The sequence below is a fragment of the Otolemur garnettii genome, unplaced genomic scaffold (assembly GCF_000181295.1).
Source record: "Otolemur garnettii isolate 467f Iridium unplaced genomic scaffold, OtoGar3 scaffold00002, whole genome shotgun sequence".
Lineage (NCBI taxonomy): Eukaryota > Metazoa > Chordata > Mammalia > Primates > Galagidae > Otolemur > Otolemur garnettii.
In genome coordinates, this window is record NW_003852397.1 from 52,878,060 (window position 1) to 52,889,239 (window position 11,180).

Genomic DNA, 11,180 nt, shown 5'->3' on the forward strand with positions numbered 1-11,180 from the left:
TACAAATTGAGACAAGCTTGAGTTGGAAGGCCCCAGGGACAGCAAGAGGTTCCATGATGACATGCACTGTAACTGTTTTCCTTCCTGGCCTGGCATCCCTGCCTGATTTGGACATGGACGAGAGCTGTTGAGCAGGGCCTTGGGAATTCTGCATACCAGGAAACTGGATACCTGGCTGGGGTACCTACCACAGTCACACTAGCAGTTCAGTCTCCTTTCCGGACATTGGTTTTTGTAGATCCAGATAGCACTGCAGTTCTCTTGAGGTAGCATCAGGTCAGTAGGGCCCCCAGCTGAGGGGCTGTTCTGTGCCAGGACCTAACCTCAGGCCTGGCACAGAGTGTGTGGCCTGATGCATCTCTTTGACCCCCAAATAGCAGTCCATGGTGCTACTCAGCTCCATTGCACTGGTCTCTTCCTATGCAGCAGTTATATCTGGCCACAGTATCACCCTTGACTATTTACTAAGGACACTTCCAGCCCCCTGTTCCATGCAGGCAGGCCAAGTCCCCATCATCTACACTTGGTGGAGAGGAGGATGAGAGGGGAGCACCCTCAACACCCACAGGAAGAATGGCTGAAACAGAAGAGGACGACTCTGACTAGGGATTTTCAACTTGAAATTCTGCATCCTTTTTGAAGAGTGTAGGTGTTGTTGAGGATGACCATGACCCAGCTCAGGAAGACCAGCCCCTCCTGGCCAACACTTTAAGCCCTGTGGTCAATACACAGGCAGTGTCTTGACAACTTCAGTTTATATCTTATATTTAAATCTTGTATCCATCTTGATTTAAATGTTTTATCCATCTCAATTTTTATAAATGGTAAAAGGTATGGGTCCAGTTTCAGTCTTTTACATATGTTTATCCAGTTCTCCTAGCACCATTTATTAAATGAAGATTCTTTTCCTGTGTATGCTTTTGTTTGGTTTATCAAAGATCAGATGATGATAACAGACTGGTTTCATCTCTTGGTTTTCTATTCACTTCCATACATCTATATTTTTATTTTTGTGCCAATGGCATGCTGTTTTGATCACTGTGGACTTTTAATATAACTTGAGGTCTGGTAGAGTGATGCCTCCAGCTGTGTTTTTAAGAATTGCCTAGGCTATATGGGTTCTTTTTTTCTAGCTTCATACAAAATAAAGAACTATTTTTTACAGTTCTTCATTGTGTGATATTGGAAATTTAATGGGGGTTGTATTAAATCTGTATATTACATTGGGTAATATAGATATTTTGACAATGTTGTTCTTTCCAACCTAAAGCATGGCATGTTCTTCCATTTGTTGATGTCTTCTGCTATTTCTTTTCTTAGAGTTTCATAAGTCTCTTTGTAGAGATACTTCATCTCTTTCTTTAGTTATATTCCTAGGTATTTCATTTTCTTTGAACATACTGTGAAGAGAAGTATGGTCTTGATTTGCTTGTAAACTTGCCTGTTATTGGTATATAGAAAGGCTACTAATTTGTGGACATTTATTTAACACCTTGAGATGTTACTGTATTTTTTTCTTGATAACTTCCAGGAGTCTTGTGGTTGAATCTCTGGGGTTATCTAAGAAGATGATATTATCAACAAAGAGTGAGAGTTTGATCCCCTCTACCCCATTTGAATGCCGCTTATATCCTTCTCCTTCCTGATTGCATCAGCTAGAACTTCTAGCACTATGTTGAATAGTAGTGGCAATAGAGACAGCCTTGTCAGGTTCCAGTTGTAAGTGGATAAGGTTTCAGTATAACTCCATTAAGTATGATATTACCTGTGGGTTTGTCATAGATGGCTTCATTCAGTTTAAGAAATGTGCTACCCATGACTATTTTGTTAAGTGTTCTTCTTAGAAAAGAATGCTGTATTTTGTCAAATGCCTTTTCTAAATCTATTGAGAGATCATATGACCTTTGTTCTTGTATCTATTGATATGGTGAATTATACTTATGGATTTGAGTATGTTAAACCAATCTTGCATCCCTGGGATAAAGAATACTTGATGGTGATGTATCATTTTTTTAATATGTAGCTGTAATCTATTACCTAAGATTTTATTGAGTATTTTTGTATCAATATTCATTAGTGAATTTGGTCTATAGTTCTCTATACAGAATTGGTGTGTTCTGTATATGTCTATTAACCCCAATTGTTCTATGTTTGTTTCTTTGCTCAGTTTCCATTTAGGGGATTTGTTCAGCTCTGTAAGAGGAGTTTTAAAGTCCCCAGTGCTTATGGTGTTGTAACATATATTGATTAGACAAGTTAAGGTCTGTTTCATAAAGCTGGGAACATTTAAATGGGTGTATGAATGGGTGTTAAAGTTGAAATGTTCTCTTGATGTATTGTTCCTATGACCAGTATGAAGTCACCAACTTTGTCTTTCTTAAGTTCAGTTGCTTTAGAGCCACTTGTATCTGAAAATAAGACTGCAACCCATCTTTTCTACTGATTTCCATTTGCCTGAGATATTGTTTTCTAATCTTTCAGCCTGATTTTTGTTTTGTCCTTCGAGGTTAGGTGTGCTTCCAGGAGATAGTATATAGATGGCTTGTGCTTTTTTGTCTCATCAGGCAGCCTGTGCCTCATCGGTGGAAAGTTCAAGTCATTATTAAGACAATTGACCAGTGTGGTAAGTTTCTATTCATCTTATTTAGTGAAAATCCATTGCTTAGTATTATCCTTTGTGTCACTGTGAGAACCAGGTGTTGTCCTTTAGTTTCACAATGTTTACTTTATAGGTGGCTACCTGTGATGGTCAATGTGGAGAATAGGTCTAAGTATTTCCTGAGGAACTAGCCTTTGGCAAATACCCACAATGTGTGCATATCAGTAAAAGATTTGATTTCATCATCAATTTTGTAGCTTAGTTTAGCATGATACAGAATTCTGCACTTAAACTTATTTTGTTTATGTAAGTTAGAAAGATGATCTTTCTCCTCCAGCTCCAAAGTTTCAGCTGAAAATTCCACTTTCACCTTGATGCATCTGCCTCTGTAGGCCAAGTGGCACTATTTTCTTGTCTTGAAAAGACAAGACAGGTTCATTACAATGTGTCTTGGAGATGCTCTGTTTGCATTGAGATGACCCAGGGTTTGATATCCCTCTGAATGGAGTGTTTCAGAATCTTTAGTGATACTTGAGAAATTTTCATTCATGATATCCTCCAGCAGGGCTTCCATTCCTTTGGGTTGTTCTTCTTTAAAATTTGTGTTTGAATGCCTCATGAAGTCCCAGAACTCTCTTGAGTGAATGCTCTATTTTCTCTCTTTCTCTCTTCTCTTTTTCACTGCATGGGTGCTCCAGAGACTTATCCTCTAGCTTTGGGGATCTTTCTTCTCCATGGTCTAATATGTCATTGATTCTTCCCACCACATCTTTAAATTCTTTGAATTTTTCCTTTATGTCCTTATAAGCTTTAAATTATCCTTTCTAATTTCTTCATGTCTTTCATTCATTATTAGGCTTTGATTATTTTTTATTCTCCTCTTTCCATTTAATTCCCTTCATTGTTTTTCTCATTCATAGTCTAAATTATCTTTCTGTCAATTCCAGAAATCCAGAAATTCTTTATAGGTGGAATACTCTGGACTAGCTACCTCCAATCCCTTGTGGGTGAGGGGGTGATCTGTTCTGGGTTTTCCTGTGTCCAAAATATTCCTGTTGGTTTCTTCTCTTGAGTGTTTTGTTCACTTTCTTCCCCTCCTTTATCCTTTCACTTCCTCTCTTTCTCTTTCTTTTTTGCAGTTTTGGGCCAGGACCAGGTTTGAACCCTCCACTTCCAGCCTATGGGGCCAGTGCCCTACTCCTTTGAGCCACAGGTACTCCCTACTTCCTCCTTCTCTTTAACTCACCTGTCTCTGTGTTTATGTGTTGAAGGATGCTTTTGGTAAAAGGAAAAAAAGAAGAAAAGAGTTAAGAGCAAGAAGAGAGAAACAAATAAAATAGGAAAAAGAGTGTTTGGGGTAATAGTGGTAAAATTAAAAAAAAAATACGATGAGAAAGGAGAAAGATAGAAACAGGAATAATAGTGGTTTTCATTGGGGGGCTTTGATCCACACTCACAATTCCAGGCCTCGTGGGGTCAGGTTAGGTGGGTCTCTCAAGGTCAATATCTCTTTACCAGGCTGAGTAAAAGCAAAACCCCACCTCCACCAAATACAGAAAAAATCATCACAATGTGCTGTGGGGACCAACCAATACCATCCTCCAAAGCCTAAAATTAGAAGTAAAATAAGCTATCCTAGTGGCTCAGAGTAAGACTCTGTTTCATAAATGGAATACAGAATGAAATGAAATAAAACCAATCACAAAAAAAAAGAAATCATACTAAAAATAATATTACATAAAAAATTGAAAATAAAATTATGTAAGTTGTAAAAAGGGGGGATATCTTTGCTGAAATTTGTGTAAGAAAGATAACATAAAAAAATCTATACAGAAAGAAAGAAAAGGAGAGAAATGGAAAACAAAAAAAAAATGAATAAAAGAAGTAGAAAGTTGGAGTACCAAAGTTGGAGCCCTTAGTATTGAAGAAAGTAAATAATTGAAAAATAAAAATACAAGAAAAAAACCATAAAAAATAACTAAAGTCCAAATTAAAAAAAACTTAAGGAAAAAATTGAAAAAAGAAAGAATAAAAGGAAGAGTAAAACCATAGCAAAACTGCAGTCCCTATTAATGAAGAAAGTAAAAGTGAAAACTGAAACAAAAATCAAGAAAACACACACCAAAAAAAAAAAACTAGAAAAAAAGAAAAAATACATATATATATATACACACACACATACATATGTATATGTATGTATACCCACACATATTGCCTTGATACAAAGTGGTGCTCTCTGGTTAGGAGATGCTAATCATGGTACTGATTCTGCTATAGAAGATACAGGCCAGAAGACAATATCTAGTTGCTGAGCAGACCCACTCCAGTCTTCCTGATCAATTTATTCTTAATCCCTACAGGGTTGGGAGCCTAAAGCTCTCATCAGACTATTTAAGAGACTGACCTTCTGAACAGTGCCTCTTGGCCACAAAGTGGCTTTCCTGAGGAACTAGGATTCATTGAACCCACCCCACTGTGGCTGTCCAGCTCAGCCAGCTTACCATAACTGGCCTTGCACTAGGATTTGAGCTGTTTCTCCCAGGCAGCTCTCCCACAATGGTGGTACGCTGATAGCAGCCTAATGATGAGAGCTCCCCTCTGCCCAATGGCTCAATCCAGCATGCTGAGTGCTATCCAAGTTCACTTCCTCCCTTAAGCTCTCCCAAGGTAGCTTTTGGGGACTACCCAAGTTCACAAAAAACTGCAGAACAAGCCTTCTCTGTCTCTATTCCATTGCTGGAGGGCCAAACTTCTTCCAGCATACCAAGCACTCTCTTTCTGTGCTGATTTTTAATGGCTCTTGACCTCTAGTTTGGTCCCAGAGTCCTCTGCAGTTTCTCTATGCCCCTCAAAGTGATGTTTTCTTGGCTGGGTGCCTCACCCAGAGGTGGTTGCAGTTGTCTCTTCCTGGTCTCACCACGAGGGTTGCTAAAGAGTTGTCTCTAGTCTGCCCTCTTGCTCCCAAATTGCAATAGTGCTTTTTGAGAAGATTGAAGATAGGAGCCTACTCTCTTCTGGCTTGCAAAGTTTCTGCTCAGCAATCAGCTGTTGACACAATTTATTTATCCTTGTTGCTCATATGCTTCTTACACATAGAAGCTTGTAGAAACTTCTCTTTCATTTTGATTCTGACAAAAGTAATTACAAAGTATCTAGGAGATGCTTTATTTAAATTGAATCATTAAGGAGTTCAAGAGCCAGTTAGTAACTGTATGTCTGAGTCCCTGTTAATGCTTGGAAAATGTTCAGCTATAATATCTTCAACTAGAGCTTCCACACTTTGGTACTCTGTACTTCTTCAGGGACACCTATAATTCATATGTTTCTATGCTTTGCATATTTCTGTACTCTCCACTAGACTGCTCTGTTTTTGCTCTCTTGTTTTTTGCGCCTTTAAAATTCAGACTATGGAGCACTCACAAACAAAACGTACCTACAAGTGTCCTTCATTCTAAGCAAACATTTTGTTTGAATGCCTATAGGCAATGTTGGCAATCGAAAGGTCAAATGATTGGCTCAGCTTAAGAGTCTTACCTTGAATCTCTAAGATTCTTTCTTCTGCAGAGCTTAATCTATTACTGAAACTCTCTGCTGTGATTTGAAATTTTCACAATGCCACTTTCTATCATTTATGCTCCATTCTATACTTTTTAATTTTGTCCAAATCCTTCGTGATGTTGTCTTTAGTTTTGTTAATTTGAGAGTTTTTACTTTTTTGTTGTTTTTAAATTTCCTCTTCCAAACCATCCATCTTCTGACTTCCATTTCTGTAATTTCAACAATTTCTCATTTTGGGGGTGGGGGGGAAGAGGGGAGACAGAGTCTCACTTTGTCATCCTGCCTAGAGTGCCATGGTGGAATAGCTTGCAGCAAGCTAAAACTCTTGGGGTCAAGTAACTCTTTTACCTCAGTCTTACAAGTACTTGGTACTATAAGCACTGGCCATGAGATGGGGCTAATCATTTTATTTTTAGTAGATAAGGGTCTCATTATTGCTTGGGTTGGTCTCAAACTCCTGAGCTAAATCAATCCTTCCACCTCAGCTTCCTACAGTGTCAGGATTACCAGCATGAACCATCATTCCTGGCCTTAACAATTTATCAGTAGAGTTCTCAGCTCTAGGTCCATTGTGAACCCACTGGGGAGTTTATCTCTTTTTATTTTTCATATTATTAAGATTCTTTTGTTAGTCCCTGCTCATGTGGAGTGTCTTTTTATTCTTTCTTTCTTTCCCCTACTGTTTCTCCCTTAAACTCTGTGCTAAAAGGTTGAGCTGATCCTAACGCAAAGTAAATAAAAAGAAAAGGAAGAAGAAAAAAATTTACTACAATTGCTAAAATCATATCTGTACCATGACAAAAAAAAAATAGAAAGAAAAAAACTTTAATTGTAATTAATATAATCTTCTTAGGTGCCCTGGAAAAGAACAACAAATTGAATGTAATTACTAAAATCCTCTCTGTTTCCTTGGAAAATAAATAGAATGAAAAAATGGCATGGCAATTAGTATAATCTTTGATTCCCTGGAAAAGAAAAAAAAAAGGAGTAATTAATTGTAAAAGTAATTATTAATTATAAATAATATAATCCTCATAGGTGCCCTGGAAAAACCATGATCAGTAGGTGGCACTCTAGGATCAGAAGTAACAGCAGCTGTTGGCCTCAAAGATCTGTTGAGTTTTACTTTGTCTAACTTTTAGCAATCTTTCATTTTGATATATAGGAGTACGGGGTGGGATCTCCTGCTGTATTCTGAATGCCGAAGCCCTGGACTGGGCCATGGTGCAAGCTAACCACTGAATATCCTGGAGTAGTGCTACAAGTCTGAGAGGGAAAGCAGACAGTTTACCTGACATACTGAAATCCAGATCCACATATGGAACTCCATAGACAATGAGGCTCATTGATCCAAATGGGACCTGGAGTGTGGAAGGAAGTGTAATGGGCATGGGGTGCACCAAATGCCCTGACAAATTCATAAGACCAGCTTGGTGGAGGCTGCCCAAACCTGGAGGGATAGCCCAGGTTGACTGCATGGCAGACCAGACTGTAGGGCTTCAGAACCTATGAGAACCCACACCAAGCCACATCAATAATCATAGGGCTATAGCAATCCCCAGGCCTCTCCTGTGCTCCACAAAGGTGGGGAAGTGCATTGCCATTTTCCATATTTAAGGTTTCCTGCTGAGTCTCCCAAACCCCATTCCCATGCCTGAATTTGCCTGTGCTCCATGAGGGAAGGAGTTAGTTACAGATTTCTAGTTCTGGGTTAGAGAAAGCCATGGTAAGTCAGCAATTAGAAAATGCTCAGAATGATTGGCTGAGGCTTTCCACCAGGGTAATGCTCACCCAGCACCTTCCAGCTGGGACAAAAGTGGCCATAAAAATGCTATCCCAGGACAGCCCCATCCAGCCTTGAAAGCGTCTATTCAGAGGTCAAAGGTATGAGGGTCCTGAATCATCTCAACATCCTGAAGTTGTTGGATGTCACTGACACCAAACACACCCCATATTTAATAACTGGTTATGCCAGCAGCAGAAAACATTACAGTCACGTTGTGAGAAACACCTGCATTGAGGAGGCCCAAGACAAATGTCATCAGATCCTATCCTCAGTAAAGTATTGGCACAAAAAACATATTATCCACTGTGATTTGAAGCCCCACAATATCTTACTGGATGCCAATGACACTGTGAAAACAGCTGACTTTGGTTTCGCTACTACATTTACACTAGGCAAGTAATTAACCACTTGTTGTGGGACTCCTCATTTTTCTACCCCCAGAAATCCTCCTGCCACTGGAATACAATGGACTGGAAGTGGGCATCTGGAGCCTTGAGGTCATACTATACATCATGATGGCTGAGACCCTCCCATTTCATGGAGAGACTTTGGAAGACCTGATAAACAACATCACAAGTAGGAGAGATGAGGTACCTTCTCATTTCTCCGAAGAACTCAATGAATTTCTGCAGTAATTCCTGACTGTTGACCACAAGAGGCTCACCCTCCACCAGATCATGAAAGACAAGTGGATTAATTCTGGGAAAAAAACCCTCTGAAGCCACATACAGAGCTGCCTCAAAGAAGGCCAGGAGTACAGAACACCAGAGGACACCAGGAAAGTCACACTGTCTTCCAGCACCATTCCTAGCATGAAGATGATACTCAGCACAAGCACTTCCCTGAAGCATAGCCGCATGGCCTCCTAATCTACCTATAGCATCAGCAACCAGGGAAAAAAACCCAGGAGGAGACATCTGTCTCCATGGAACATTCCAGAAAGACAACTCTGTTCAGGCTCAGTGGCCAGAGGGGAAGATCTCAGGCACTCCCTGTGAAGAGGGCCAGGGCTGGCAGTGTCTCACAAGAATATAAGGCAACTCTCAAGACAAGGGTGATAGGCAGGATCTCACCAAATTTGCACAGTGGGAAGATGTTCAGCATGCCCCCTGGCTGAGGCTCAACTACATCTCGAACTTTACCTCAAAATTGAAGACAATTTAACCTAAAAATTTGTACCTCATATGAATTTGAAATAAATAAAAGATCTTAATAAAGGTAAATACACAGACAATTATAAAAGCAGGTACTATTTTTGTTTTGTACATAATTTAACAGACTAATGCATCAAAGAAGCCTATTTTAGTTGATGTATTAGAAAACACAATGCATACACATGGTGACACCAATTACTAAAAGAGCATTTAGGCATGAGTAAAGAAATAAAATGTGCACAAACGGAAAAGGAAGATGTAAAGTTACCATTTTGCAAATGACATGATCTCATATATAGAAAATACTTGAGATTGCACAGGAGAACTGTAGGAACTAACCAAATTTAGCAAGGTATCAGGCAAATGAAATCTCAAGGGACTTCAAATATACAAAACAATCTTGAAAAAAAAAAGACTTGGAAAACTGACACTTCCTGTTCTTGAAACTCATTGTAAGTGCCAGTAATCAAAACAGGGCAATAATAGCATGGGCAGATTTAATGAGTAATGCAATAGCGAATACTGAGCCCAGATATAAAGCTCCTCATGGATAGTGAAATGATTTTTGACAAGGGTGCCAAGACTATCCATTGTGAAAGGAGCATCTCTTCAACAAATGGTATAGAGACTATTGTTCATCCACATGTAAAAAAAATAAAGTTAGAGCCTGATATAACATCATACACAAAAATTAACACACAGAAATTTGAAGAGTCAGTACTAAATGTTAAGAGTCAGTACTAAAAAACTCATAGAAGAAAACATAGGAAGACAATGCCTATGGCATTGATTTTAGGATATAACACCAAAATCACAGGCTACAAATTAAAAGTAGGTCAACTGGATTACATCAAAATCTAAAAGATCTGTATATTTGAGGACACAACAGAGTCAAAGCAGCCTACAAAAATGAGAACATACCTGCAAATGCTATGCCTGATAAGGGGTTCACAGTTAGAATATATAGAGAACTCCTACATTTCGACAACAATAACACAAATGACCCAATTAAACAATGGGCAAAGCAATTGAATAGTTATTTCTCCAAAGATGATGTACAAATGGCCACCACATTCATGAAAAGATGCTCAACATCACTAATCATCAGAGTAATGCAAATCAAAGATGCAATGAAGAGGGTGAGCACCAAGATGTCCAACCATATCGATCATTCGGCTGAGCTCTCCTAATGTGACTGGTGAATCAAAGAGATTCCAGCCATACCTGCATGGGGACTCTACCCAGGGTCATAGTTCAGGGAGCACAACAAGGTGGTGGAGTCCAGGATACATCATGTGATCTGGAGCAATGGAGATCTGACGAATTAGGCAAGTGATTGGGAGCTGGAAGGAATAGACCCCCCCCCAAGTCTAGGGACCAGAAGAAGCAACTTTTTCTTATGGGGGGAAGCTGGGCATTGAGTAGAAATCTTAAAAGAGAGAGTGGACTTGAACAGTATACAGTAGCCAGATTTGAGTACTGATTGGAGCATATTTGCCATTCGTTTGGTGGCAGGCAGGGCAGCCATTCTGGAAAGGTTACAACTGCTACGGGTCCACCATTGTGGGAATGTAGTGAGAAGGTTGTGAGGGTGGGCCTCTTATCAGGGGCCTACCATACCACTGTCTTAGTTCTGCTTGCCAGGATCAGACCTCTACTCTTGGAACAGTCTGAATGACTCCTGCACTCCATGACAACTGCTGTCAGGAGGCACCGTGAGACCTACCTCTAAAGGATTCTGCAGAGCTTTAAGATCCCAACCCAACCGGGTCTGAATTCTGAGGAAACAATCAGGCAATCACAAGGGCAACTAAGGTAGCAATAAGAACCACAGAGGTTGCCCTCTCTGTCACCTAAAAAACAAAAGTATCACCTGGTGTGCAGGCAATATGTTGCAACATATATACATTCCTTTTAAAGGTGGTCTTTTCTGCTATATACAGATATGTGCCTCATTTTTTCTATTTCACTCTTCTCCATTCTCTTTTTTAATGGAGACTCTTCTACTTTTCTCATCTTTCCCATATATATTGTACCTGTAACAGCTAAGATAGTCCCTCCTTTTTTTTTTTTTTTTTTTTTT